Source organism: Misgurnus anguillicaudatus, chromosome 3, assembly GCF_027580225.2.
Source record: "Misgurnus anguillicaudatus chromosome 3, ASM2758022v2, whole genome shotgun sequence".
Classification (NCBI taxonomy): domain Eukaryota; kingdom Metazoa; phylum Chordata; class Actinopteri; order Cypriniformes; family Cobitidae; genus Misgurnus; species Misgurnus anguillicaudatus.
The window spans coordinates 2,711,936-2,725,768 of record NC_073339.2 but is presented as its reverse complement, the minus strand read 5'-3'; the positions used below and the strand labels follow the sequence as shown (position 1 = coordinate 2,725,768).

General features: G+C 34.9%; 1 long non-coding RNA gene across 1 annotated transcript; it reads right to left on the bottom strand.

The window, feature by feature from the left end:
- Nucleotides 1-3,096: 3,096 nt before the first annotated feature.
- Nucleotides 3,097-6,813, bottom strand: LOC129445222 (uncharacterized). Its single transcript, XR_012369084.1, has 6 exons — nt 6,556-6,813; nt 5,879-6,444; nt 5,731-5,796; nt 4,388-4,426; nt 3,453-3,508; nt 3,097-3,383 (listed from the first exon to the last, which is right to left on the bottom strand). It is a non-coding gene; the product is annotated as an uncharacterized lncRNA (long non-coding RNA).
- Between the last annotated feature and the right edge of the window lie 7,020 nt (nt 6,814-13,833).

Genomic DNA, 13,833 nt, shown 5'->3' with positions numbered 1-13,833 from the left:
ATAGCTGCCCATTGGTCCGGGTGCCTGTGTGTTCATGACTTGCAGTGCGTGTGTTCACAAATTTATAGTATGCATGGCATGCTTGTCACTTTCACTTTTTCACTTTCATATATATCTATGGTCCGAACTGGTGCGATTAAGTAGAGTGGAGGACTAATTCACATTATCATGGGGCACGGGTGTAGTTAAATTTAAGCTGTTTAAAGCATGAAGAAATTACTGTCTCAGGAGAAAACTCTTATATATGCCATTTTGATGCTCAAAGATGAGTGTTTAAGTGATAAAATGATCGACTTCAGGGGGACTTTAAATGGTTCATGCATTTAATGAAATCAATTAACTGTACAAGTGATTATCAAGCATTACAATATACAAGAGCTATCACTACTGCCCTATAGAAGTTGTACAAAATTGTACATTTTTAAAGTTTTTGTACCTTTTTATCTTGGGGTGGGGTTAGTGATGACACATGCTGTTTATGAACTGTAAAACAAGCACAAATACACACATCTTTGTACAGAACTAAGTTAGCTTCTTAATATCACATGACAAGATGTATCAAACAATTTAAAACAGTATTGCCACAATCATTTACTAAAAGCAAGTTTGGGTGGTCGCCTTTTATGCTCAAGTCTTATTCGTAATTTCATTTTAAGATGCTGTCATGTTCTTTTTTTCCACGGGATTGGATCTGCAGTCCTCAATTTATTTACATCTGACATTTTAACCGTGATAAAGAAAAATAATTTATGCATTGAGTAACAATTTCCCACAACTCTTTTCTTTAAAATATTTTAGTATTTAGTAATCTCAGAGTCAATCTTACTTAGAGTCGATTTAACTAATTTCAGCTGCTCTGTAACAGAAAACTCACAGTTTCCTATTTAAGAGTAAGTTAAGTCAGAGTTCAAGTTTTAACTCAGAGTTGGTCAAACCTCCTTCCTGAAATGGGCTCATGGAGGGTTTGCTGACTTTTAGCTGTTCATACACTTTTTTCTGAACTTGTCTGAAATGCCAGTATAGAAGAGGATCATTTTCATTATAAAGTGCTGTGTTAAAACGAAAACCAACTTATTTAAATGTACAGCAAGTAAAGAAAAAAAAATGTATATGCAAAAATAATTCAATCTAAAATCACATATCCTAACAGTTTAAACTTTGCCTTACTAATATGATGGAAAATAAATGAAAAATTGAAACAAAATGAATAATTGAATATTCTTAAATCAGCAAAGCTTAGAACAAAATAAAAGTAAAACAAAATTGAAGAAAAAAATAATCAGCTTCTCACACAGCAAAATCCCCGGTGTTAAATACACACTGTGGGTGTATATATAATCCACTCCCAGATGGGTGTGTATAAAGACTGGTGTTGAAGTTTGGCACTGAAGCAGTGTTGAAGTTGATGAGATGATGGGGTGATGATTGGGACATTGGTGGTGGGCACCTGCTGGTCATTCTGTGTCAAATTAACTAAATTTTCCTGGATTTTTTTTTGGAGAAAGTAGTGCTGAAGTTGTGAAGAAAGACAAAATGCAATGGATGAATTAAGGAGAAATCCCCAGTATTAAATGAACATTATTGGGTGTATGACTCCAAAAGCTGCAATCTTTCACGTTTGCCTCTCTATCATCATCTCTGTTAAAAAAACTAAAATTATAACTTGCAGCGTTATTTTCTAAACCGGGATGATAAGTTTAACTTCTAAACTGTCAGAACAAAATACAAGCATCCACACACATGATTTAGTAGACAAATCTTCCTTCTGACGTGATGTAATCACAGAATGTGTCACATTAAATCTTAAGTTTGTGTTTGTTATGAGTTCATTTGAAGTCACCATTATTGTGATTAACGTTTCCTTTAGTTAGGCATTCTTCCTTTAACCTTCACTAAACTAGTTTTCCTCTTTTAGCAATTGTAACATTGTTTTATTAAGACTGTTTGTTCATTGCTTGATGTAGAGGGAAAACTTTTCATAGCATCTGAGATTGGTTATTTGTTTTATTCTTTACCAATCATTAAAACATTTGATCATAAATAAATGATAAAGACAACAATGCAAATGCAAATACAAACATGCTCTATGAAAGACACTGTTCTTTAATACTGCTGTAATGCTTTAGCTTTTTTTTTTTTTTTTGCTTAAGAGAGACATCATAACTTCTGATACAAATCTCAACAAGGGTGACAGTAAATGGTACGAAATTTGCACAATTTTGTCATGTCACAATGCATGATGGGAGTTATGAATGAGTTTTATACAATCCTGGTACCCAGCATGCATTGCGGCATGAAGCTTTGTTGTTGATTGTCACCATGATTGTGTTTTATAGGCTGATTGTTGATGTCTCAGTGTGTCTGACTGACACCACAGATTAGATTTCGGTGAAAAATATTAACCTTGAGGCTATATGGATTTCATGGGGTGGACCAAATATAAAATTATACACTTATATTCAGTGATTATTCTTTTGTATGAGAACATTAAATCACAACACTTATGTTTTCATAATAATTAATATAGTAACAGTTGTAGACTTCATTTCTCTCTTCTTCCTCTGTTCTAAAAGAAGTGTTTAATAAACACACTGCCACAGTGAGCAGAAAAAAACTAACAATAAACTTTAAAACCCAAGTACCCAACTAAAGGAAACACTAATCGGAGCAATGGTGACTAACTTTACTAACCAGATTTACAGCAGTTGTATCGAAGTTATCCATGTAACTCTGCAAGCAAGTTGTAATTTTAGTTTTCAAACAGAGATGATGGTAGTGTTTATTTAACTATGGGGATTTCATCTATAACATTTAAATATTTTGTCTTTCTGCATTGTTTTAGTATTATTTTATCCAGAAAAAGAGTCATCAAAATAAAAAAAATTAAAGACAGGGAAAATTCTAAAATTAAGGTTGATTTGACACAGAGTGACCAGCGGGTGTTCACCAGTGGTGTCTTGGTCGTCACTTCATTGTCTCATTGGCTTTAACACTGCTTCGGTGTTGGATTTTAACACCAGTCTTTATACACACCCATCTGGGAGTGGATTATATATACACCCACAGTGTTTATTTAACACCGGGGATTTTGCTGTGCACACACAAAGATCATAGAAGCTTCAGTACTCGTAAAAATAACAAATATTGACATACAAATACAGAAACAGCAGAGTGGCAAACAAGTACTAAATATAGCTACACCTACATAAATCAAAACATCATCAAAATAACACGTTGACATTGTTTCTTCATATGTTTGTATTATTCATCACATCATATTTAAACTCCTGTCAATCATCAAGAGCTCCTCCCACAGAAAATGTTTATTGGCTGTCAAAAGTCTTGGTGTGATTCTTTGACCTTTATAGCATCTTTCTATTCAACTGAATAAGTGAACAAACAAGTAAATAATAAATAGTGTTAAATGAGATGTATAGAATTCAGATACTTACTGTTGTATATTTTCATAGACAGGAGAACGTAAGTTAGATTCGTCACAGCTGTCAGTCTATATGAGAGGGGGAAAGGGAGGGAGTGAATGTCACTTTGCACATCATCAGTATATGCCGAGAGTTTAGAGCAGCTTGTTAACCACCAGACCCATCAACTCTCTTCTCAATTTACACAACAAAAGTTATGAAAGAAGAGCAATGACATTAGTTAAAAAAACACAGCCTGTTGAATTGTACTACTTGAAAAAATATGCATTGTATTAACCATGCTTGCATTTTTATGCATTGTATTTTCAGGGCTTGCATTCTTAAAGGCTCAAACATATGCTGTGAATATTTCACTTAAAAATTCAATATTCACCTTTCAGATTTCACTTCCAAAATATTTGGTCTGTTTTAAAATACAACCTTAAATATTCAGCAGGAAAAAAATAATCTTATTTTTTTAAATAGTATTTAAAAGGAGACATACATAGATATTTTGGAAGCGAAATGTGAAAAGTGAATATGGACTATTGAATTTCTAATAAAGGAAATGTGTTTAATATTCACAGCTTAAATATACAACCATGTTGAATTTCAGCCTTTAAAAATGCAAGCCCTAAAAATACAATGCATTAAAATGCAAGCATGGTTAATACAATTCAACAGGCTGTTTAATTTCAAATACTTATGTCATTGTTTTTCTTCCATAATGGGTTCAGTTAATGCTATACAGTTACAATGCTATACCTAAAAAGCAACCTTGTGTTATTCCTGTTTAAACATTTATAGGGATAGACGATGTAGCCCACCACCCATTTTGATTGTGCACATGACTTTAGTATATAAAAGCTTACATGTACAATTTTTGCACTGAGTTTGTCAAACAATAAAACATGAATAACCAGTCAAATGCCTTTGTAAGTGTTTATTGATTGAGTTCTGATCCTTACCTTAATATTCCCATAGACAGGAGAACTGTCATCAGCAGTCTATATGAGAGAGAGAGAATAATAATTCAAAATAATTCAAATAATACATTGATCAAACTGTTTACATATCACCGCTCCTACAGCAAGCTCCATTGATCCTACAACACATACTGTACTTTTACATTATTGGCTTTGACCGCTACCATAAAGTTTGAGTGAGTGGCATATAATGCAGATAGGTAATCAAAACTATCATGTTTTTTCAGCTGTATGTGCGAGTGAAACACATGTTTATGAAGCAATTGTAGAATTACACCTCCTGCAGAATTATAACAACAGGAAAAACCCATTCCATCGTTGAGATTCATACTCTAAATCTTGATGTTTGTGTGTCCCAAATATACATTTTGGCCGTAGTTTCTAAAAATCCTTAATGACAAACTGCTATTAGAGTGCTTGGTTTCATTTTGACATGAAAGAAACTTTTGATATGAGTAAATTAGATTAAATTATGATCTTTATCGTTATGTAATAACAACAATAGAATAGCACTAACTTTACATTGTTATAACAAATGTGCTTTACAAAAAAAGTTAATGCAACCAGGAAAAAAAACAGCAAACAAAAAGTCAAGGGTCAAGAGTCCAGCTAAAAGAAATACTGATCACCGTGATGGTGACTTAAAATGAAACAAATAATCAACTAATCTAAATAATCTAAACCTATTAACTGAATTGTACTTTCTACAGCAATATATTTACTGAACATTCAGAAATAGTGTTTTATAATAGTTTTATAAAATAATAACATGCAATGTTTCTCAATCATTTACATAACAAGCAACATACAGCAAAATAAATATAGAAAACAGTTGTTTTAAACATTGTGTGAACTTTAAAACATGCCATTGTCATAACGTTTGAAATGGAAGAATGTAACATTCCTCCATCGTTCAGACAATCAAGAAACGTTCTCAGAACGTCAAGAAAACTGGACACTTTTTTTTGAAGCTCGCGCGAAAGGCGCGAATTGAGCGTTGTGCGCGGTTCGCGCGAATGGTGCTTTTGTGCATTTTGCGGTTCAACATCAGTCTTCTTGCAAACAGACACTCGCACAGCAGTTGCCCCTCCCACAAGAAGCGGATTTTGCTTCGGACGCGCGTCAAATTCTTGCTTTTCCACGCGTCTACACGCGCAAATGCATTCAAAGTGTTCAAGCGGCAAACTAGGCACGGTAGACGCGATTTTGACGCCCAAAACGCGTTTGGTGTAAACTCAGCATTAGAACTTTTCTCTGTTAGCTGGGATGTCATGACCTCTTTAATGTTTTAGGAGTGAAGAAAGCACTTTATTTGAAACACTTACCCTTAGATTCTCATACAGGTCATCACATGTTTTATGGCTGTTTTGAGAAGGACTATGATGAACCGTCTATGTGGGTGAAAAAAGACTAATGACTTAATCAACTCAGTCCTTTTGTTAGAAAAACAATAATATTTTTTTCTCATCTTACCTGAGAGCTATTTCTCTTTTTCATCCACCTGATTTTCCTTAAAAGCAAAGACTTCATGTCATACAATATTTACTTTATATTATTATACCTTTCATGTCAAATCTGCAGAAAGCTATTTTAAGCCAATGCCAGCATTGAGATGTTTTACAGTGTTTGAAGCTGTTTGTGCCATTATGCATCTCATGCTCTGATTTATATTGTATATATAAATGTGCCAGATACTGATTGATTTAACTTTGTTTACAGTTTAGCAGAGTATTTTTTTAAATGTTCAATTTATCTTAGGGGTAATTGTCATTTTAGACAGCATTTACATGACAAATATTTGTAAGTCTGAGATGATGTTGTTATTAAATCCTAATTGCTTAATGAGCTGGTGAACATAACATAAACAGTTCACTTTGGGTTTTGAGTTTATTGGTAACTAAATTTAAGATAAACGATTTTATTGTACAGACACTGTAAGCAAATATCACACACATCTTACCAAATGATCAACACCACAATAAAAAACACAGCACCCAAAATCAGCAATCCAATGATTAAGGGAAATATCATCATATTTCCTGCAAAAAAGAAAAACAGAAGACATATATAAACCAAGATTAAAGCATGTCTAAAATAAAGCTAGAAAATAATTTTCTGCAATGGAAGAAAATATGAAGATATATTCATACCTTTAACATTGACTGATACAGAATCAGATTTCTGAGATCTGTCTTTATTCTGAACCTTACAGTAAAACCATCCACTGTGACTGGAGTTAATGTTAGTGATGTTGTACGTCTGTCCAGATCCAACAGCTGATGTTTCATTCTCCTTAAACCAGCTGTAGATCTGAGCAGGTAAATTTGATTCACTGCTGCAGGTCAGAGTCACTGAATCACCCTCCATTATTTCACCAGATGGATTGACAGAGATTTTAGGTTTATCTGGAGCATGTAATGAAATAAATTGCAACATTACAGTCTATCATTTAAAGCCTACAAGGAAGTTTAACATAAAATGTAAATTTAAAATTGTCAACAGTTGGACAGTATGATTTAATCAAACAACAGTGGTCACTTCATTTATCTTTACACTGTTGGGTAAATAGATTCTGTGGCCCATCTTTGTAATTGTGTCTTTGATTCGGTGGAGGAAGAAAGCTTTGAAGAATTTAACAATTATACTTACAGATGACATTAAGATATTGATGAGGTGATGTGAGATTGTGTCCCTGTACAGCACAGCTATAGTTGCCTGAATCATTTCTTGTAACTGACTGCAGGATGAGTTGATTGTTTCTGTCTGTTCTCTCACTTAATGACTGTGTGTTTTTAAACCAGATGAATGTTGATCTGTCAGTCAGACTGCATCTGCTTTTACACGTAAGAGTCACTGAATGTCCCTCTCTCACTCTCTCACCTGAAGACTCCACCTGAAGATCTGACAACACAACACACATACAGATATCTACATGTCATTCAACACACATTATTATCATCAGTGAGTAATTTACTTACCTGTTATATCAAGAGTCACTCCAGGCTTTCCAAGCCATTTGTCTTTATCAGTGATGAATCTGAAATAGTATTTGTGTGAATCTGTCTGTCTCACATCAGTCAGTCTCATGGTGCAGTTGTGATGTTTATCTCCCAGATACTGAATCCTCTGACTGTATTCAAAGTCCTCAGACAGATCTGGATGCTCTTTATTTGGTCGTCTTACAACAGCTTTGGTCCAGAACGTGTTATTGATCTGAAGTCCAGTAGGGTATTTATAAGTGCAGTTTATTTTCACTGTTGAACCCTTTAGTGCACAGATGGATAAAGAGCTGTAATGCACACCCCACCCATCATCAGCACTATAAACTCCTGAAACACACAATGATCATGATTAATACATTAAACAGCTTCAGCAAATGCAGAACTAAAACTGATAAACATCTAAAGTGTGAACCCAGCTAATAGAAAAAAGTTCTAAGAACGTTCCCTGAAAGTTCCCAAAAACATTCTGCCAACATATAAAGTGTCCAGTTTTCTTGACGTTATGTTTTGCATTGTCCATATGACAATGTCCTGTTTTAATGTTCACACAATGTTTAGCTCTTTCCCCGCCAGCGGTTTTTAAAAAAGTTGCCAGCCAGCGCCAGCATTTTTCATGATTTTCACCAAAGTTTAATGTCTTCTAGAAAATGTTGTACATTAAAGGGGTCATAGCATGAAAATGTTAGCATTACCACTTTGTAGGTTTGAGCAAAAATGTGTTGTTTTGGGTGTGTCTTTTAAAATGCAAATGAGCTGATGAAGTGCAAACACTAATCACAATGATGGTGGTTTGTTGTAATTCAAACTCATTGTGCTGTCAATAATTTTTTCTCTCTTTCTTTCCTCTGCACTAAATGGCAGTGCTGTGGTTGGATAGTGTACATTAAGGGGGCGGTATTATTCTAATAAGATATCCTTATGACATCATAAGGAAAGCCAAATTCAATTACCTATTTTTGCTCACACCTACAAAGTGGCAATGCTAACTTTTTCACGCCATGGCCCCTGACTGTCTTCGTTGTCTTTGTTGTCCAGCCAATTACATTACAGAGCTGAGCAGAATTCCAACCAATAATATAAAAGAAGGCGGGAGTTTGTGTTCAGTACGTTTGAGCGTGTTGTGCTTTATGAACGCATTTCAAAGCTGCATTACAGAAAATGCATCCTTATATTAAAAATACTGATGATTAGCAAATCCAGGGATGCAAACTACTTAACTTTAGGTCAATTTTGCCGTTTAAAAATGAAATTTTGATTATTTGTCATGTAACCCTATTGCTGTAGTAACTGTCAGTCAAGCAAAATGATGTTTATACAGTATACAGCATATATACAGCATGCAGTATAATATAAAGTATGAATGTGTAAATATTATGGATTTAATTGGAATGGAAGAATTCACAAGAGGACAGAACTCTTATCACAAGTAATAAAATTACATTTAGGGCTAAGTTTGTGTTAAAGGGGTCATATCGTGAAAATGTTAGCATTGCCACTTTGACGGTGTGAGCAAAAATAGGTCATTGAAATTTGGCTTTCATTATGATATCATAAGGATATCTTATTAGAATAATACCGCCCCCTTAATGTGCACTATCCAACCACAGCACTGCCATTTGTGCAGAGAGAAAGAAAGAGATAAAAAATAATTGACAGTACAATTGAGTTTGAATTACAACAAACCACCATCATTGTGATCAGTGTTTGCACTTCATCCGCTCATTTGCATTTTAAAAGACACACCCAAAACGACACATTTTTGCTCAAACCTACAAAGTGGCAATGCTAACATTTTCACGATATGACCCCTTTAATACGAATTTATAAATCTTATTATAGTTACTTCTGTTTTTAAAATCGATTTTTTATGTTTTCTTTAAGAATGAGATTTTGTATGTTTCATTTGTTCCCTTTTGTTTAGACAAAAATAATTTTGATTTAGGACAGTATATCCAAAAACAGTGTATCCATAAATAGACCTTTGTTTCCCTCTTATGTTAGCAAGTGTGTTCACACATTTGGTTACCTGGCTTTTCTGGTAGCTTTCAGTAAATAGTTTTTTTTCCGGTAATGATTTTTAAAACATCAGGTTTAACCTTGTTGCATGTCATGGTTGGTAAGATGTCATTTGGAGAGTGTTAATATGCATTATTTTATAATAAATTTGATTTCCTAAAAAGTATAAGTAGCATTTATGTTGGGCCAATGTGCTGTGGTGGGCCGCTTTGGGTGAAAAAGTCCAGGGCCACTTTTAGGTCCCAGTCCGCCCCTGCCCTCACATCCCTCTAATTTTCAGAATAATCTGAGAAAGTGTTTTTTCTACCCTGTAAGAAATCATTTAAGCAATACAGTGATTAAACATGTTTTCCCCATTACTTTAAATGTTCTTAGAACATCAAGAAAACTGGACACTTTTTATGTTGGTAGAATGTTTTTGGGAATGTTGGGAACTTTCCGGGAACATTCTTAGAACTTATCTCTGTAAGCTGGGAAGATCTTTGTCTGTCAATGAATATGAAGTTGTATGAAAAAATGAATATAAAGTCTAAATATAACATCAATGACTCACCGTGAATCATGAGGAGAAAGATAAGAGGAGGAGGAGCCAACATGATTGACATCACCATAGCAACACCTACATTCAACACATGATTAACTGTTTCAGCTCAACACTGAAAACTGTTTTTCATAAACTCACAGAAACTTCTCACTATCTACAATGTATTAATACTGCATGATGAGAGCAATCATCTGATATATATATTTCACATTCAATTTTAAAAAAGGTGACGGAACATACAGAAAATTTAAATTTTAAATTAAATCTCTACAATATCTCAGCTCAAAGAAAACAATGTAATCCAAGTAAGCAAACTAAAGTTTTAAGTTGCTGTTTCTTAGAGGTTTCTTCCAAGAGAAAGTTATCTTACACTGTGCTATTCACACTAATAAGTTTATATTCTCAGTCTATGTAGACCGCTTTTTTATTTCTGTTGTTTGAAGAAAGCTTGCACCATCTCTCGGCACATATTATATGTTAATCACATACTTTCGTATCAAATCTGCTTAATCCGGCCTCAGGTAATTAAAAAAATATCAGTTTGTTGGCAGAATCCATTAAAAGTCTGATAAAAATGTTTTAAAAGAAAATTTACAAGAAAACATGTCAAATGCACTCTAATGAGCTCTTCATGCAGTTGTATGCAAAAGTTTAGGAACCCCTGACAATTTCCATATAAACATTTGGGTGTTTGGATCAGTAATTTCATTTTGATCTATCAAATAAGTGATGGACACAGTGATATTTCATTAGTGAAATGAGGTTTATTGGATTAACAGAACATGTGCAAAATGCATCAAAACACACAATTGGTTTAGTGAGCTCATTAAGCCTTAAACTTTACAGACAGGTGCCTCCAATCCTGAGAAAATGTATTTAAGGTGGCCAATTGAATGTTGTTGTTCTCTTTGGGGCTTTTTACACCTGGTCACTTCATGTGTTTTCTCTGATCGGATAGCTATCTGATCGTAAAAAGACCAGGTTTAAATGCCCTCCGAAACGTTTTCGAGACGGATTTAAATCTGATCGCTCAAACCACTTCAGGAGGTGGTCTGGGACGCATTTCAGACAAAACTAGACAAGTGTGAATGCATCTGGTTGATGAAACCACATACGTCAGTGCATTACTCCTCCCAAACGTAAGCATGTCACTCGCAAGTAGGCTGGAAGAGCGCCAAACAAACAAAGACGACATGCTCGTTGCTTTATGGAGTGACGAAAGCGGGTTAAAACGCTTCATAGAATCAATAAAATGTCTAATGACAAACTCAAATGATATTAAACAAAGAAATAAAACCTAAAGAGAGAGTTTTGTGAATGCTTTTCCCGTCATGGACCTGCATTAAATCACCGCACTGTCACTCCTGCTGCGCTGTACTGCGAGCTTCAGCTCATGCCGAGCAAGGAGACACGCGTCCCCTGCCCAACATACAGTACAACATACAGTAAGTGCTGCCTATTGTTGCATAAACGTCATTTTAAGTTTTTTAAGGCAGAGTAATAAATAGTGTATTTGCATTTTGGGCGGGGGTAAAAGATCGGATTCATATCAGTTTTGCCAAGACGCATTTATGTGGCCAAATGTAAATGGAACAGTTTTAACAAATCAGATACCTATCATGAAGTGACCAGGTGTAAAAAGCCCCTAAGAAGAGTGTTAACATGTTCAACATTATGGTTTAGAGGGAAGGCTACAAAAAGTTATTGCATAAATATAAGCTGTCCACTCTGAGGAAATGGAAGACCACAGGCACAGTTCTTGTTAAAGGGGTTATAGCGTGAAAATCAGACTTTTTCCATGTTTAAGTGCTATAATTGGGTCCCCAGTGCTTCTATCAACCTAGAAAATGTGAAAAATATCAACCCAGTTACTTCGTTTGGGTAAGAAATTTTCGACAAGCATGCAAAAAATTAGGTCGTTCAGATTTCATCCTGTTTTGTGACGTAGGTAGCAAGGCAAATTAAAATAATACCGCCCCCTTTATCTGCACTATCCAATCACAGCACTGCCATTTAGTGCAGAGAGAAAGAGAGAGACAGGAAATAATTGACAGCACAATTGAGTTTCAATTACAACAAACCACCATCGTTGTGATCAGTGTTTACACTTCATCAGCTCATTTGCATTTTAAATGACACACCAGAAAACGGCACACTTTTGCTCGGACCTACAAAGTGGCAATTTTAACATCTGTAATTAATTATCTGTGGGGTATTTTGACAAGAACTTTAATTACGCATTCTGGGGACACCAAAGATTTAGTTTACATCTTTAAAAAATCTCATAATATGACCCGTTTAAGGCCAGAAGTGGCAGGCCATGTAAAATACTGGAGAAGCAAAGGTGAAGGATTTTGAGAACGGTCAAAAACAGCCCACAGACCATCTCCAAAGACCTACAGCATCACGTTGCTGCAGATGGTGTCACTGTGCCTTGATCAACAATTCAGCGCACTTTGCACATTGATGTGAAACAAGCCTTTTCTGCACACACAACACAAATGGAGTCGCTTGAGGTATGCAACATTTGGACAAGCCAGCTTCATTTTGGAATGCTGATGAGATTGAGTTATTTAACGTTATACATGGTGGCAAAAGAACACAGCGTTCCAAAAAAACTGGTAAAATTTGGTGGAGGTTCCATCATGCTGTGGGGCTGTGTGGCCGGTGCCGGTACTGAGAATCTGGTTAAAGTTAGTTGAGGGTTGCATGAATTTCACTCAATATCAGCAGATTCTTGAGAATAATGTTGAGGAATCTGTCACAAAGTTGAGGTTACGCTGGGGATGGATTTTCAACAAGACAACGACCCAAAAACACTGCCTAAAATCGACTTGGGCATTTATGCAGAGGAACAAGTACAATGTTTTGGAATGGCCATCCCAGTCCCCAGACCTGAATATCATTGAACATCTGTGATAAAGGCTGTTTATGCACGGCAACCATCAAACCTAACTGAACTGTAGATGTTTTGTAAGGAGGAATGGTCCAAAATACATTCATCCAGACACTCATTACAGGCTATAGGAAGCATCTAGTCATTTCTGCTAAAGGAGGCTCTACTAAATATTGATGAGATTTTATTTTTTTGTTGGGGTGCCCAAATTTATGCACCTGTCTAATTTTGTTTTGATGCATATTGCACATTTTTTGTAAATCCAACAAACCTCATTTCACTAATGAAATATTACTGTGTCCCTCACTTATTTGATAGATCAAAATGAAATTACTGATCCAAACACCCAAATATTTATAAAGGAAAATCATGGAAATTGTCAGGGGTTCCTAAACTTTTGCATACAACTGTATTTTTTTATAAACTATTAACATAGAGGAATGACGTACCTATGCATATACTGTAAAAAAATTCTATAAGATTTTTAAACATGTACAATATCTATGAACTGTTAGAAATGAGAAACATGAATGTGTGTATAGAGATAATAAAGTCCTGCTCTTACCTTCACATGCTCTTATCAGTAAAAAACCTCAGTAGAAATGATGAAGTAAGACGCATCAGTGAGGTTTTCAGCTTCTGGACAGCTGTGGTTAACACATTGTATTTTAACATGAAGTGTTTATGTTGCTCAACTTCTTAAAGGTCCCATGTCACTAGACTTTTTTAAATTGTAAAATAAATCTTGTGAAGTTTTAGCTCAAAATACCATATAGTGTTTCTTAACTCCTTAACTTCTTAAAGGGGTCATATTATGATATGTTTTTAAGATGTAAATTAAATCTTTGGTGTCCCCAGAGTGTGTATGTGAAGTTTTAGCTCACATATACTCCACAGATAATTAATTATAGCATGTTAAAATCGCTAATTTGTAGGCCAATGAGCCGATGAAATGCAAACACTGATCACA